This window comes from Ananas comosus, unplaced genomic scaffold (genome assembly GCF_001540865.1).
Source record: "Ananas comosus cultivar F153 unplaced genomic scaffold, ASM154086v1, whole genome shotgun sequence".
NCBI lineage: Eukaryota > Viridiplantae > Streptophyta > Magnoliopsida > Poales > Bromeliaceae > Ananas > Ananas comosus.
In genome coordinates this window covers 13,622-30,717 of record NW_017890598.1, presented here as the reverse complement: position 1 = coordinate 30,717, position 17,096 = coordinate 13,622, and positions in this window count along the sequence as shown.

The following is a 17,096-nucleotide window of genomic DNA, read 5'->3' as shown; positions in this document are numbered from 1 at the left end:
TCGATGCGTCGTGGTGTTTATAAAGACGAGCGTGTTGGTTTATTCAAACAGAGCTGAAGGAGAGCACGAAGAGCATCTGAGATCGTGTTTGCATACTGCAGACAAGAGAAGCTCTATGCAAAGTAAAGAAATGTGACTCTTTTGGCTAAGGGAGGTCACATCTTGGTATGTGGTAAAATCCGCGACGGAGTTTCGGTAGACCAAAGAAATGAGGCAATCAAGGATGGCCTCGCCCCGAGCGAATGTAGTCGAGATCGCGCGAGTTTCTGTGAGCTCGGCGGGCTACTATCGCGGTTCGTGGAGGGGTTTGCCAAAATAACCACTCCACTAACGCGCCTCACGCATAAAGGAGTAAAGTATGTTTGGAGCGACGATTGCGATCGGAGCTTCGAGGAGCTAAAGAACAGGTTGACATCGACCCCGGTGCTTGCCTTGCCAACTCCGGGAGAGACCTTTGTAGTGTACAGTGATGCCTCGTATGTTGGTCTCGGGTGTGTATTAATGCAGAATGGGCGAGTTATTGCTTATGCATCGCGCCAGTTAAAGAGTTACGAGAAGAACTACCCGATTCACGACCTCGAGTTAGCTGCGGTGATTTTCGCGCTAAAGCTGTGGAGGCATTACTTGTATGGTGAACATTGTGAGGTGTATACCGATCACAAGAGCCTGAAGTATTTGTTCACCCAGAAGGAGTTGAACATGCGACAGCGGCGGTGGTTAGAGTTGCTGAAGGACTATGATGTCACCATATTATACCACCCGGAAAAAGCCAATGTCGTGGCCGATGCCTTGAGCAGAAAGTCGGCGGAGAACTTAGCGACGGCAATTACGCCTCAACCGCTATTGCAAAAGGAAATGCAAAGATTTGGGTTGGAAGTGGTAGCGCCAGGAGTGCCGGCTACATTTACCGCATTAGTTGTGCAACCGACCCTATTTGAGAGAGTTAAAGAGTTACAAACCTCGGATCCTTATCTCCAAAAGATTCGAGATGATGTTGAGAACGGTAAAGCCGAAGACTTTGGCGTTGGAGCTGATGGCGCACTTCGATTCCGAAATCGATGGTGTGTGCCTAAAGATGATGAGTTGCGAAGGGCGATTATGCAGGAAGCGCACCAATCTCCCTATAGCATACACCCCGGCGGCACTAAAATGTACAAGGACTTGAAAGAGCACTATTGGTGGCCGGGTATGAAAAGAGATATTGGGGAGTTCGCGGCGCAATGTCTAACGTGCCAACAAGTTAAAGCAGAGCGCCGATTCCCGGCGGGAAAGCTACAAAGTCTACCAATACCCGTTTGGAAATGGGAAAATATAGCGATGGACTTTGTTACCGGTTTGCCTCGATCACAAGGCGGACATGATGCGATATGGGTGATAGTGGATCGATTGACAAAGTCGGCACACTTCTTGCCGATACATACTACGTGGTCGGGAGACAAGCTAGCGCAAGTTTATCTCGACGAGGTTGTGAGACTTCATGGGGTTTCAGTATCGATCGTGTCGGATCGCGACTCCAGGTTCACGTCCCATTTCTGGAAGAGTTTGCAAGACGCGCTAGGCACGCGGCTCGATTTTAGCACGGCGTTTCATCCCCAGAGTGATGGACAATCAGAGCGAACGATACAAATCCTTGAGGATTTGCTTCGAGCGTGTGTGCTGGATTACAAGGGTGGATGGCATGATTTCTTGCCTATGGCGGAGTTTGCCTACAATAATAGTTACCAAGAAAGCATAGCGATGGCGCCTTTTGAGGCACTATATGGTCGAAAGTGTCGTTCTCCTATCCATTGGAGCGACGTGGGCGAGAGAGCGGCTCTCGGCCCGGACGTAGTGCGGGAAGCGGAAGAGAAAGTTCGCCTTGCCCGTCAACGGTTAGCGGCAGCACAATCTCGGCAAAAGAGTTATGCCGACAAGAGAAGAAAGGATTTAGAGTTCGCGGTTGGAGACCGTGTATTCTTAAGAGTATCGCCGATGCGAGGAGTTAAACGATTTGGGGTCCGTGGGAAGTTAAGTCCCCGTTATGTCGGACCGTTTGAGATATTAGAGCGTGTGGGTGCGGTGGCATACAAGCTCGCACTACCACCGAGACTCGCGGGAGTTCACAATGTGTTTCATGTGTCGAATCTTCGAAAGTATATCCGAAACGCGGCACATGTATTGGAATATGAGCCCGTGGAGCTACGTGAAGACATGTCCTATGAGGAGTACCCCGTGTGCATCCTCGATCGAGAAGTTAAGAAGTTGTGGAGTCGCAAGATCCCTTATGTGAAAGTCCAGTGGAGCAACCACGATGTGCGAGAAGCCACTTGGGAGCTCGAGGAGTCAATGCGGAAAGAGTACCCGCATCTATTCGAATCGACGAGTTAAGGTATGCGTAATTTCGCGGACGAAATTATTTTAAGGGGTGGAGAATGTAATATACCGAAAATTCGGAAGATAAATACCGAACTTTAGTCAAATTGACCAAGGTGTGAGGATGGTACACTCGGAGGGTCCGAAGGTGTTAAAATGATCAAAAGTGAGTTACGGAAGGTTTTCGAGAGCTAAAGAATCAAATTCTGCAAACTGCAGCTTTTGAGCTCTCGGGGACCGGTCCCTGGTGGGAGAGACCGGTCCCCGAACGCGTACAGAATGAGACAGCCGAAAAATCGGCTAAGTCCTGGAAGGATAGCTCTCGGGAACCGGTCTCTGCCTGAGAGACCGGTCCCCCAGAGACCGGTCCCATAAGGAGAGACCGGTTGCTCTGCGCGCAGCAGCTCTGGCTGCGCTGGGACAACGTTCGGGAACCGGTCCCTGCTCGGGGAGACCGGTCTCTGCCTGCGCGAACTGCCCAGTTCGGGTAGTGCATTAAAGTGAAAGTTGAGGGGTTTAATAGCAATTTTGCAACCCATTGAGTATAGTATGGGGGTAAATGAGAAATTTCTCTCATTTCTCACCCTCTCACACTCACTCCTCCCTTTCTCTCTCTAGAAGACAAAGAAGGAGAAGAAGAAGAAGGAAAGAAAGGAAGAAGAGAAGGAAAAGAAGGAGAAGAAGGTGAAGAAGCAAGCTTTTGGAGCAAAGAGGCTCCATCTCCTTCCTCTCTAGTGCAAGAAAGGAGAGCTTACAAGGTAAGCTTTGAACCCTAATGTAGTAAAACCCTAGAAATGGGTTTGAATAAACCTAGAAATGGTTTTTATGGAGCTTTTAGAGTCTTTTGAAGCTTTCTTTTGCTTCTTTAGAGATCAAAACCTAGATTTGCTATATAGGTGAGCTTGGACCACCTCTAATGGTGAAATCCAAACTAGAGATTTGGGAAGCCTAAGAAGGGTTCTAATGGATTATTTAGAGTATAATGAAGCTACTTTTGCTTCCCAATGAGATCAAACCCTAGGTTTTGATATACATTGGAGCTAGGGCACCCAAATTGGGGCTTTTGCTCATGAGGGTTTCTAAGTGCAATTGACCCTCTAAAAACCTAATTGGGGGTATTTCCGACGCGTTGGTGCGCTCGGAATAGCATTTCGAAAAGTGTATGAAAAGTTATGGGCAAAATGGCCTAATAAGGGTTCGTTTTGCCGCAGGTAAAGAACGAAGCGTCTAAAGGTCCCAAGAAAATCATCGGAGCACCTTTGAAAGCCTACGAGGTGGGTGGTGCTTCTCAAACTCATTGAAATTCTCTCTATGCCTAATGTGTCATTCTTTGAGCATATGTTCTATATATTGTTGCATGCATATTAGGGTAAAGTAATGATGAAATGTGATGATTGCATGATTGTGAGCACAACTTGCATAATGAGATGGTTGAGAACCAAATGAATGTCGAAAACCCTAGATGTATGCATGAGAGAAAATGTGAGCACCCAAAGTGAGCAAAGGAACCGAGTGGCACATGACATAGATCGAGTGGCATTTGAAAATGTAAAGTAAAGAGACACTAGAGTTAGTGTGATGTGAAGAACCAAAGTGATGAAAAGAATGATAAAAATGACAATGCGTAAAGCAAAGTAAAGTGGGGCAATAAGAACGAGAAAAGTAAGGAGCAAGAATGCTAGAGTTAGCAAGAGTAATGAAAATGTAAAGAATGTGATTGCATGAGTTTGCAACATAAAGTGATGTAAAGAACACTAGAGCTAGTGTAAAGTCAAGATTGAACTATAATCCTTTGAGTTAAGGATATGATCAGACTTGCTGTTGAGTTCCGTGCTCGAGGGCGGTCGCTCCCCCTCGGGCGATGCGCTCCGGAGTTATGCATCCGGGTTGGAGTAGACCCGAAAGGACGGTCCTAGCTGGTGAGTTCCTGCGATGATGGACTTAGCGTGAGGCAAGTTAATGTGGCGAAACCCCCGGGTTAGCCTTAATGATTAAAGAGCAAAGAACAAAGAATAAAGAAGCAAGAGTAAAGTGAAAAGAACTAAAGAACATGCATAACCTGCATCTATTAATGTTGAGCATATTCCTTGCTTTTGTTCAGGCATATTAGCATCATGTTGTAGATTGGTTACTATATCCTGCTTATCCTTTCTATTATGCCTGGGTTAGTCCTAGTGGGAAAGTCGGTGATGTTGAGGCCGAACCCACTGGGAACTTTGTTGTAGTTCTCACCCCACTATTTCCACAGAGCCGGGACCGAGCGAGCCGGCGAGCGACCGAGGTAAAGGTATCGCGCCTTAGTCAGAGGCCACCAGAGTTGGGTTTACATTTTGTTAGTAGACACCCTTTTATCATCTTTTGTATTTGATGATTTGTGATGTAAAGAAAGAATGTAAAGCTTATTTTGAGGTAAATGTGTTGTAAGAAAGAAATGATGAGATTATGTAAGAACAGCAAAGAATCTTAAATGTAAGAGATGGATGTAATGTATATGATCTAAAATGAATCATATTACTTGTGAATGTTTAGTTTTCCTTTCTTTCACTTATGGCTATTGCTTACCCTCGTGTAAGCTGTTTGTATATGTTTCCGCTAGTGCTTTTCTCTAACGATGAAAATGTACGTGTGATGAGCCTTGGGCGGATAGGGGAAACTCTGTCCGTTCGGCGTCTGTTTGACGTGCTCGGGTCGGGCCAAATTGGCATCGGTCCCGGGGCGTGACATTGGCACTGTTCGTGCCCTTGTGAATGTGTATGCTTAGAATTTAATTTCCTGGGTAAATTCTTGTACACATTCCTGTTGCTGAGCCTTGGGCGGATAGGGGAGGTGCTGTCCGTTCGGCGGCGCGCCGCCGCGGCCGAATCGTGCCAAATTGGTAGTGGTTTCGGGGCAGGGCGTGACACATTACGACAAAGTTGCACAAAATATAAGATGCTCTAGTTCTTTTAAACAAAAGAACGAGTGGCATCTAGTTGTTAGTAAACAAAGAACGAGTGGCATGTGTGAGTTGTAGCGTATATGGAACCCATTGACTATGGTGATAGTAATCCTAGAGGATAGGGCACCCTTGAGGTGGGAGAATTGGATCATACTCATTGTCTGCTCCCAACTTGTGATGGTCGCTCCACACAAGTAGTGCGCTCCGGAGTCGGTCACGAGGGATAGCCTATGTGGGGTCCCGTGCGATAGGTATAGCCTATTTGGGGTCTCGAGGGATAGCCTATGTGGGGTCCCGCAAACGGTCTCGGATTCGTAGTATCGAGACGGCTATATGAGTAGTAGGCGGAATCCTGAATGAGCCACGAGGTTAATGAACGAGTAAATAGCTTTACTTCTTGGACATATGAAGAGCTAGTTGATTATCTATTTCATTGTGCATGCATCCATTATATTCATGATTCCGGCATAGTAGAGTAGTTTACTATTTGTTTCTACAGCTTTCATATCTATCTATCTGTTTATCTACTCGTGCCCACTTGGACCTAGTGGGGAGACCGGCGGAGTAGGCGGCCGAACCCACTGGGAACTATGGAAGATAGTTCTCACCCCACTCTTTTCAGGTCCGAGTTCGAGCGTCCCAGGCGAGCGCGAGGATCGCGGTAAGGGCCTAGCGCCCTAATTGCATTAGCTACCTTCCTTTTTGCATTAGCTCTACCTTGTATTTATGTTTGAGAGTAGATGTTGTATAGGGTGAGGTTTGAGTGCTTGTACATATGTTTTGGAAGAATGTAAAAGATGGTATTAAATGTATTAAATTGAATGAATGTAATAGATAGAGCTTTCTCTCTTTATTTACTTGTATGCCTCATACTTGTATCTTGCTCATGATTTGTTAGCACTGGTAGTGCTCCTTGTGATCGTGTATTTATGAATTGATTCCTCGGTAAATTCTTATTCATGATCAGCTGGTTAGCCTTGGGCGGACAGGGGAGGTCCTGTCCGTTCGGCGTCTGTTCGACGCGCCCGGACTGGACCAAATTGGTAGCGGTCTCGGGGCGTGACAGGACGGGGAGGGAGAGAATGGGGCACTCGCGAGCCCTAGTATCGCGAGCGAATGAGGTCGCGATAGAGAGAGGGTGTTGGGTTCGGTTCGGATAGGTTTGAGATTGGGTTAGATTATATTTAATATATAAATATTAGTCGATAAAAATATGTATTTTAAAATAATTGTCGCTAAAGTACAATAAGATAATAGTAATAGTGGCCATTTGATAATCGCTGTCACACCCCGGGACCGCCGATTTGGTCGGTTCGGGCACGTCAACAGACGCCGAACGGACAGCGCCTTCCCTGTCCGCCTAAGGCTCAACACAAGTATCAACATGTATATACTTTTGTGCAAGCGAAAACATAAATATACATGGCTTGCATGAAGGCAAGCAACGACCAAAGTGAAAGTTCTACAACTATTACAGCCATACAAGTATCATGATTACATTTAATCAAATACATGCATACTATAATTTACATTCATTCATTCTTTTCTTCCATTTATACATCACATGATCATCATCATTCTCAAAACATAAGTCTTTTATATCATTTATACATTTTTATAGCCTTGTTCATCATATATAAAAGATGATAACAACATGGTATGAACTATACTCGAGTAGCCACTATCTAGGGTGCGATACCCTTACCGCGATCCTCGATCGCCTCACTCGGACCTGGATCTGTAAAAGTGGTGGGGTGAGAACTACAAAAAAGTTTCCAGTGGGTTCGACCGCCGACCCCGCTGGCTTTTCCACTAGGTCTAAACTAGGCATATGTAGAAGAAAGACTAGACAGATAGATAGATAGATAGTCATTTCTAATCAAATGCAGTTACTATGCCTTAACAAAAATGCTACTCAATATATGATGCTCATGATGCATGCCGATTACCATTCTCAATACCCAATCTTCTCGGCTAACCCATAGGTTTCGCCCCAAACGTCACCAACTCAAATCCTTACTATTGGGGAGATACTCGCTACAACCCGACGGGACCGTCCTCTGGGGAAACTACAACCGAGTGATGACTACTCCGAAGCTCATCGCTCGAGAGGGAGCGACCGCCCTCAAGCCAAGACTTATAGGTGAGTATGATCCAATCCACAACTCTGAGGATGCCATGTTCACTAATGCCATAACACACAAGGTGTCTCATTCTCTCGCATTCAATGCCACAAGGTGCTATATCGTTCAATTGTCACAATGTCACCATGTTCTCTAACTTGACTAGTTCATGTCTCGATTCATATCTTAATTCATACATCTATAGGGTTTACAATTGTTCAATGTTCAATATCTCATTCTCAACTCATATGCATCTTTATACTAAAAGTATGCAAGAAATATACTCATACATTCTCATAGGCAATGCATGAATCCTAATATACACATATATGCTCAAATGGTGACTTTTAGACATAAAAGGAGATTCAACTATTTCGGATAGCACCATCCACCTCATAGGGATGCCGGAAGGCTATGATCCAAATCTCGTGATTTATAGTCGCCAATTTCCCTCGACCACGGCAAACGAAGCCGAAACGGGATTTTTCCTCAATATCTTAGCATAGACTCGTTGGAACTTCGATCCGAGTCTCCCAACATGTTGGTTTACTCTCCAATTAGGGCTACAAGAGATCAAACCCTAATTAGATCTCATACTTAGCAAAACCCCAATTTGACCCCTAGGGTTTCCAATAATCCACAAATACCTCATAATACATGGATATTCATGAAGTAATCTACCACAATAACTTCTAGATACCATAACTATAAGGAAGTGAATTCTCGAAATTCGAGAGTTGGACTTCGCTCAGAATCGACTCATTGTCGAGTGGGTATGCTTCAGAAAAGTCGAAGAAGTTAAAAACACCAAAAGTGCATTGCAACGGACCCGTGAGAGCAAGCTGTGCAGAAATCTGCACCTTTCCAGATTTGGCTCTCGGGGACCGGTCCTGTCACGCCCCGGGATCGATGCCAATTTGGCCCGACCCGAGCACGTCAAACAGACGCCGAACGGACAGAGTTTCCCCTATCCGCCCAAGGCTCATCACATGTACAAAATTCAAACAAGAATTGCACTAGCGGAAACATACACAAACGGCTTACACGAGGGTAAGCAACAGCCATAAGTGAAAGAAAAAGGAAACTAAACATTCACAAGTAATATGATTCATTTTAGATCATATGCATTGCATTCATCTAGTAATTTATCGAATTCTTACATTCATTACATCATTTCTTTCTTACATCACATTTACCTCAAAATNATACACAAACGGCTTACACGAGGGTAAGCAATAGCCATTAGTGAAAGAAAAAGGAAACTAAACATTCACAAGTAATATGATTCATTTTAGATCATATACATTGTATCAATCCAACTTGAACATCCAAAATCTTTACGTTCTTTCATCATTTCTTTTACATCACATTTACCTCAAAATGAACATACATTCTTTTCTTTACTTTGCTTTATACATCAACATCTTAAATCATCAAATACAAAAGATGATAAAAGGGGTAACTACTAACAAAATGTAACCCAACTCCGGTGGCCTCTGTCTACGGTGCGATACCTTTACCGCGGTCGCTCGCCGGCTCACTCGATCCCGGCTCTGTGGAAATAGTGGGGTGAGAACTACAACAAAGTTCCCAATGGGTTCGGCCCCAACATCACCGACTTTCCCACTAGGACTAACTCAGGCATAATAGAAAGGATAAGCAAGATTTAGTAACCAATCTATAACATGATGCTAATATGCCTGAACAAAAGCAAGGGATATGCTCAACATTGAATAAATGCAGATTATGCAATTTCTTTACTCTTTTTACTTTACTCTTTGTTCTTTGTTCTTTACACTTTGTTCTTTGCTCTTTATTCTTTTAATCTCAAGGCTAACCCGGGGGTTTCGCCACATTAACTTGCTTCACATTAAGTCCATCATCGCAGGAACTCACCAGCTAGGACCGTCCTTACGGGTCTACTCCAACCCGGATGCATAACTCCGGAGCGCATCGCCCGAGGGGGAGCGACCACCTTCGAGCACGGAACTCATAGCAAGTATGATCGAATCCTTAACTCAAAGGATTTATAAGTTCAATCTTGACTTTACACTAGCTCTAGTGTTCTTTACATCACTTTAGGTTGCAAACTCATGCAATCACATTCTTTACATTTCTTTTACTTTTGCTAACTCTAGCAATTATATTCTTTATTCCCCACATTACTTTAACTTTCAACATTGTCATTTTCATCATTCTTTACATCACTTTAGTTCTTTACATCACACTAACTCTAGTGTCATTACATTTTCGATGCTAACAGAAATCTCTAGTCATGATGTCACAAGTTTTACTATTGTCTTTGGTCAATGATTCATAGATTCTATGTCCACAATCTAAGGTTCACAAATTCTTCATTGTTGATTAGGACATCACATTTTCGACCGCTCAATGCCAAACCCTATTAATGCGTGACTACAAAATATACATATGCTCAACGAAGAGTTATCGACATAAAAGGTGATTCAAAGAGTTCCGGATAGCCCACCCACTGTTTGTAGTGGTGCAATCAACTAGAATAACGTCTGGTAAAGCGTCGAACGACCTATCTCTCGCGACTCCGTGCAGAATAGAAGTAGAACTGAGTCTCTACCGTAATGTAGGCGTCGCGACCTGTCGGAAAGTCAATTTAGACTCTTGGGCATGTTTACTTTTCACTTATAAAGGATGAGAAAACGATTAAACTAGAGTCATTACCATATTTTACAGGTTAGATTTCAATGTACTATTAAGCGGCAAAGTGATAGCCGAAACCTTCTTTTGGCATATCTTATGCGTAGGTTCGTCGGATTGCCGAACCGACTTCGCGAAGCGTTTCTTTACCTCAATTTGGTTTACACGCGGGTCAATTTCGCATTAGTGACTTTTTATTTGCAAAGTGGCATTGCGGGTCGTTTTCTCAAAAACACCTATTCAATGCAAATTTCGCAATACGTTAGTATTTCAACTCTTCTTTAGCCTTAGATCTTCAAAAACCGTAGTGAATCTCGCCCAAATACTCGATTCCATTTTTCATCTCTATTTCATTTTCTTTCTTTATTTTTCTCTTAGTCTTTTCTTTCCTTCTTTCTTCCTCTTTATCTTCTTTACTTCTTGCTGGCCAGCAGCAGCCAGCTCGCTGCTGCCACTGCTGCCTGCTTGCCTGATTGCTGCAGTTGCTGACTGCTTGCTGCAGCCTGCTGTGCTGCTGCTGCTGCCTGGCTAAGTCTGCCTGCTGCTGTGCTGGCTAAGCTGTGCTGCTAATCCGCAAAGCTTGCTGCTGCTGGCATGCTGCTGCTGCTGCTGGCGCATGCTGACTGCTCCTGCGACTGCTTAGCTGCTGCTGATGCCTCCTAAGCTGTTGCTGCTGTTCTGCTAAGGCTGCTGCTGCTGCTGCTTGCAGCTTGCTCCTGAGCTGTTGATGCTGCTTTCCTGCTTCTGCTGCCTGCTGATCCAGCACGCTGCTGCTGGTATATTGACTACAATCAGTAGCAGGGAGAGAGGGTAGAGAGGGAGAGATCAAAGCGAGTTGGTTTGTTGATAAATTATTAGAATTTATATCCTCTTTTTTTTTCTTTCTTCTTTTTTCTTCTTCTCTTCTTTTTCTTTTCTCTTTTTTCTTCTTTTCTTTCTTCTCTCTGTACGTAGGCAGAAGTATATTGGTTGTGTTGTTTTGAGTATATTGTATTGTTTGTAGGGTGTTCTGTTTTCTGGCAGTCTTAGTGGAAATCCACTAAGCCTAGGATATTTACCATTTTGTCCTTTCCTTCGTAGTTAATGTGTTGGTTTAGTTTGTGCACGTGATTTATATCCTTTTTTTTGCTATGTTTCGATCTCTGTTTCCGTATTTGAGTTTCAAATTTGCTTTTTGTGTAATTGTTTTGTTTTTTTTACTTACAGATCACTGAATTTATAAACATTTCAGTTTCGACCCGTTTGGTCACTGTCTCTCGAACTGTTTTTTTTTTCTACTGTATATCTTATCCGTGAACTTCCAGATGCTATTCTCTCTTAAGGTGTTGTCAGTTGTTAATGTTTCTCTCATATATAATTAGTTTTTTGGTTTGTATAATAATGTTCCTGACATCTCTGCCATTTTTCATAATTTTCTGCACTGTGCTTTTCTGACTAATTTCTCAGTCCCGTTCTTTTAACAGAAAATTTCAGAATTCTTTGATTTTTCGCCTCCGGATTCAACCCACGAACACTTCCAAACAGCCGAGGACTTTCACAGCTTACCAGTTAATTTGGAAGCAATTCCTTTTCATTTTGACATCATTTGAGCGATCATTACAATAGAATCGGCTCCAGATTTCTTAGGACGAAGCAGAATTTCTGCCTTTTGCAAATACCACTCGCCATGGAACACTTTCAAACCCTTTGAAAACACCACCCTTGCCTTTTCGAAACTTCACAATTGATTCGAGATTCCATTTATCCTTTACGCCTTACTTTAATTCTTTTAATCAAACGTTACGTTCGGATCTGGGAAAATTCTCTTTACTATCTTTACAGATTTCGTTTTCGGCGCCCATTTGCGGCGAACATTATTTCTCTTTGGAATCATTCCAATGCATCACAAATCCTCGGGGTTGATGTCCAACTGGCAATCCTCAGCTTTGGACCCTCTTAGATCGTTTCCAAAGTGACCATCGCAACTCAAATTCTCATATTTACACCTCAGCCACATTAGCGCCGCGACCAGGCACGGGGCGGACCACAGGCCTTTTCACTGCCGTCGGCGGCCGCCGCCACCTGGCGCTCCAAAAGTTCCTGGAGCCGCTCGACCTGATCTGGTTAGCGCGGTAACTTGCCCGCTCGTAATCCCTGCACCTCTCTAGGCCCAGCAGGCTCTGGCGCCACCGGATGTCCAGCTGCTCTGGCACCACGCGACGGTCGGCCGAACGGATCTACGCGTTACGGTCTCGGCTCAACATCAGCCTCTGAAACGCAAAAACATTTTGGTTAATCATGCTTAACCCGTTTTAAACTCGCGCAATTACGATACAACGCGGATCTCAACATCGAAATTAGGGGAAGCACAAGATGTACTATTCTAAACTGTTAGTGTCATGTTGTCGGCTGCCAACACAACACTTCAGTCAAGATCAATACACTTGAATCGTCTTGAAGTAACTATAGAAAACATACTATCAACAACTTCGACCCAATCGAATCAACTCCGCACACACGCATAGGTTCACGTCACTCACGCACCTATAGCCTTAAGGTTATCCGTCTAGGTCTCTAGGTCAACCCTAGACTTCCTCTTTGCTTTCTCTTAAACTCGCTCTTGATACCATTTTAATTGTCAAGCCCCGAGACGCTACAATATTGGTCCGATCGGCGGCGTCGACAACGCCGAACGCGACAGCACCTCCCCTGTCCGCCCAAGGCTACAACACAGCGGATCATGTTACAACATTCCAGGAAATTAACTTGAATACATACATATCCAACAATTACTGATTGGCCCACAAACCAGTGTCGAACATTACCAACGAGAAGCATACAAGTATAAAAATGTGAAATAAGAGAGAATACACTATCTACTTTCACATCACATTCTGACATTAAAATTTACTCCATTCACCTTTAATACAACTGATTACATTTAAGCTTTCAAAATGAATACATATCATATCAAATAATATATATAATGCTAGCTACTCCAAAATACATCATGTCATCATAAGCCATGCACACGAGGTTGCTCTAGTCAAATAGGAAAGCTCTACTAGCTAACTAGGGCGCTATCGCCTTTAACCGCGAATCAGCTGCCGAGTCGCTCACATGTGTACCTGTACCGCAAAACCACACGGGGTGAGATCTATATAAATATAGTTCCCAGGGGTTCGGACCCGCCGACTCACGCGTCTTCACTAGGGTCTAGCTGGCCACAGATAGATAGATAGAGAGATAGTGATATTGAACTGCAACGTATGATGATTGTGCCATCAAATGCCAAGAAGCATGAAATATCAACTAGCAATAAGCCTTATATCATGATAATATGCTTCAACGATGTAATGAATACAAAATACGGACACAGTTATGCAGTTCCACTAAAATATACACTATGTCTAATCAGGGTTAATGCAAATCACTTATGGCTATTCATGTCATTACCAAATCCACTAGGCTACCCGCCTAAGATCTCACACATGGAGGGAAGGACTACCCCGCCCTTGTCTCACCCGTCTCACAACTTAACACTATAGCGTAAAGAGCTACCCCGCTCTTACCCGATATTCAGAATCTCAAGTCTAATAGGTGAAGAGCTACCCGTCATCGCCCAAACTAATGACTCAAATGGCCTAAGGGCCAAGAAGCTACCCCGCTCTTTCACCCCGACTCTATTCAAACTCCTTTAAGTCCATGGAGGCTACCCGCTATAGGTCAAGAGCTACCCGGCTCGGACGGTAAAGAGCCTACCGCCTCATAGGTAAGAGTACCCCGTCAATACGTAAAGAGCTACCCCGCCTCAAATTTCTCACAGGAGAAGAGCTACCCCTGCTACAGTGAGCTACCCCGTTGTTCATGGGTCGACAAGTGCTCCGGATACCTTCTGTCTAACGTAGGGTTAATCGTGTTCACTTATATGGTTCCAGTCCTATTGATGCCTCGCTATTGTGGTTGCCTAGTTGTTGGTGGTGTTTAAGTGTCTCTCAATCCATCACTAAATCTCGAATGCATGCTTCACCTTAGGGTTCTATGATTTAATACGTCTAGGGTCCACGGACACGTTGTTGGTGATTATGTCAGGTCTTGTGATGGGTTTAAACAAACTTATGTTATGCCACATCGATCTATCCTAGCGTTCACGACACTAGGTTTAGATGCCACATGCTCATAATCTCATAATTAACAACTAGGTTAGCATTCATTTCATCTAGCATATATGTTCTATAAGCCAACATGCATCATATTGCTAATAGTGCCGATAGCCATGCAATCATTCATTACACTAGTTACATGTCACTAGTTTCAATTATCAAGTCCGCAAGTTCTTTTATTTCTCTTATCATCATGGTCCTCATTGTGTCTCAACCTTAATTTTCATCAGTGTTGTGGCTATTTTCTTTGATTTTAAGTGTAAGTTCGTGTTATAATTATTCTGACCCAACTATACATGCATGCAAGAAAATAGAAAATGTAACTATACACTATATCCTTTATAATTTGCATAATAACGGCATATATAGTGATAATATGACATACTGTATTTACTCGAACAAAGGAGCTTCGATTCGGTGTCGGATAGACACCCCCACCTTTTCAGATGTTCCCGATGCTGTTCGTCACTCCCACGCCTCCGTCGGGCCTACGTCTTTGTGTGCTTGCTCGGCTCGACCTATTCACCTTTGTTATCTGACCTCCAATTGACTCTCGACTCCTCCGCTTCGCGATATTCCGTTTGAGATTAAGGTCTTCGGCTTTCTTTACGATGCTCCGGGATCCATCCCCGATTTATGGATATGTTTTTCTGGTGCCTTGACTCCCCAGGCTCAATATGAACCCTACGAGACACTTTGATTTCGTGGAGTTCGGAACGTAGCACTCCGCGTTCCGACGAATCGAGACACCGTTCGCTTCCTACGCTTGGGTTCTGGTGGACATAACAATTTAGTTTCCGACACTGCAAAATAGATCACCAAATACTTACAACAAATCCCATTTTTAACCCGGAGCGGGTTGCAATTAGATAAAAATTCCCCATGTAGGGCTCCAAATTCAAGAGCTCTAGATAATTTAGGTTTAAGATCCAAAGCAGATCCACTAAGGTCCATTTTATAGAGGGGGATTTAAAACCCGAAGCTCAGTAATTTTACCATTAAGTTAAGCACTAAGGCTGTTTACCTTGTCTGTTGTGTTGGCTCCAATCCAAGAGAGAGTGAAGATGGCTGAAGTTCCACCTCTTTTGATCCTTTTATTTCCGTTTCTTCTTTCTCCTTCTTCTTTTCCTTCTTTCGTCGTTGTTTTTTTGGGTCCTTTTGTTGTATTCTCCTTTGCTTTAGTTTACTTTTAGAGATGATAGAGAGGTCGAGAGAGAAATGTGAGGGAGTGATGATGAAATTAGAGAAAGAGTCATGAGAGAAATGCTCTCTTAATCCCTTCATATGTTTGTAATCGATTTCCACATAATTCCTCTACTTCTCCAACTTGGCGAAGAGCGTACCAAACTTGGGGGGTTTTTCGTTCGCTCTAAGACCGGTCCAGCAGTGAGAGACGGTCCCCGAAGGACCAAATTTAGCATTTGCCAGATTAGCCAGATTTCGAGCTTTTTCACCGTTTTTTGCTCCGTTTTCGCTGCGTCGTGGTTGAGCCTGGGCGGGATTCATTTCAAATCCGACCGGGGAGACTCTAAACAGTTTTTCGATGCAGTTTTCATCTCTTTCGTCCCCGCTAAGTGGTTCGGATAGTGCAGGCGGACAGAGGCCTTTCTGTGGGTCCAGTCCGGCGCGGACGCGCACCGAATCGCGCCGGCATGCTTGCCGAACTTCACCGACTTCAACCGGAACCTTCAATTGGCTCGGGTCTAACCAAATGTACAGCGGTAACTTCATGTTTTAGGAATCACGGTACCTCTACACTCACACGTTCTTCTATCCCTCTCTCTCTGGCTAGAAGGACAAAGAGGAAGAAGAAAGCGGTGGATCTAAAGGACAGGAAGATAGAAAAGGAAAAGAAGAGGAGAACAGTGAAGGCAGAAGAAGAGAAGTCGAAGAAGGAAACTCCTTCTCTTTCATTCTGTAGCGTTGAGAAAGGAAAGTTGAGGTTAAGCTTTGGAACCGACTAATTGTAAAGTTAAAACCCTAGACAAATGGTTTGAATAACCTAGAGAATGAGTTTTAAGTGATCGCTCTAGTAGTTTTGGAAAGCTTTTCTTTTGTCGTTGAGAGTCAAAGCCGTAGTTATTGCTAATAGGGTGAGCTCTGGAACACTCTTAATGGTGAAATCCGAAACTAGGATTTGGAAAGGCTAAGAATGTAATCTGACATGGACTATTGAGGTGTAGATTTGAAAAAAAAAGGCTACTTTTTTGCTGATCTTGATGATGGCGAAACCGCTGAGGTTGATACATGTGTTGGAGGTAGGGGCACCCAAATGGGGCTTTTGTCCATGGAGAGGTTTCTAATGTGGCAATTGACCTCTAGAAACCTAATTGGGGGTATTTCCGACGCGGTTGGGTGCGTTCGAATCTAACGTTCACGAAAGTCAAAGAGTTAAAGTTCAAGGGCAAAATGGCTAATTAATGGTTTGCGTTTGTGGCCGCACAGGTAGGGAACGAAGCATCTAAATAAGTCCCAAAGAAATTCACCGAGAGCAGCACTAAGGACTACAAGAGTGGGTGTAGGCGTTGCAAAACTCATTGGAAATTCTGCTGGCTTGGCCCCCGGTGGGCCCCATCAGATGGTGGTAGTTCTCGGTTGAGCGTGAATGTATTGTTATTCTATATAGTTGTTGATGCACTTTAGGTAGAAGTAATGTGAAGATGCGGATGATGGCATGATTTGAGCAAAGCCTCTGCATATATTAGACATGGTTGAGAAGGCCTGACGCGACGTAATGTGCACCCCTGGTAGAGTGCTAGTGCATGAGAGAAAATGTGCTTACCCAAATGCTGACGCAAAGCACAGCCGCAGCTCCTCTGATGCACAATGACATAGATCGTCGGCCGCCCAGTGTCATGTGGGGTGCTA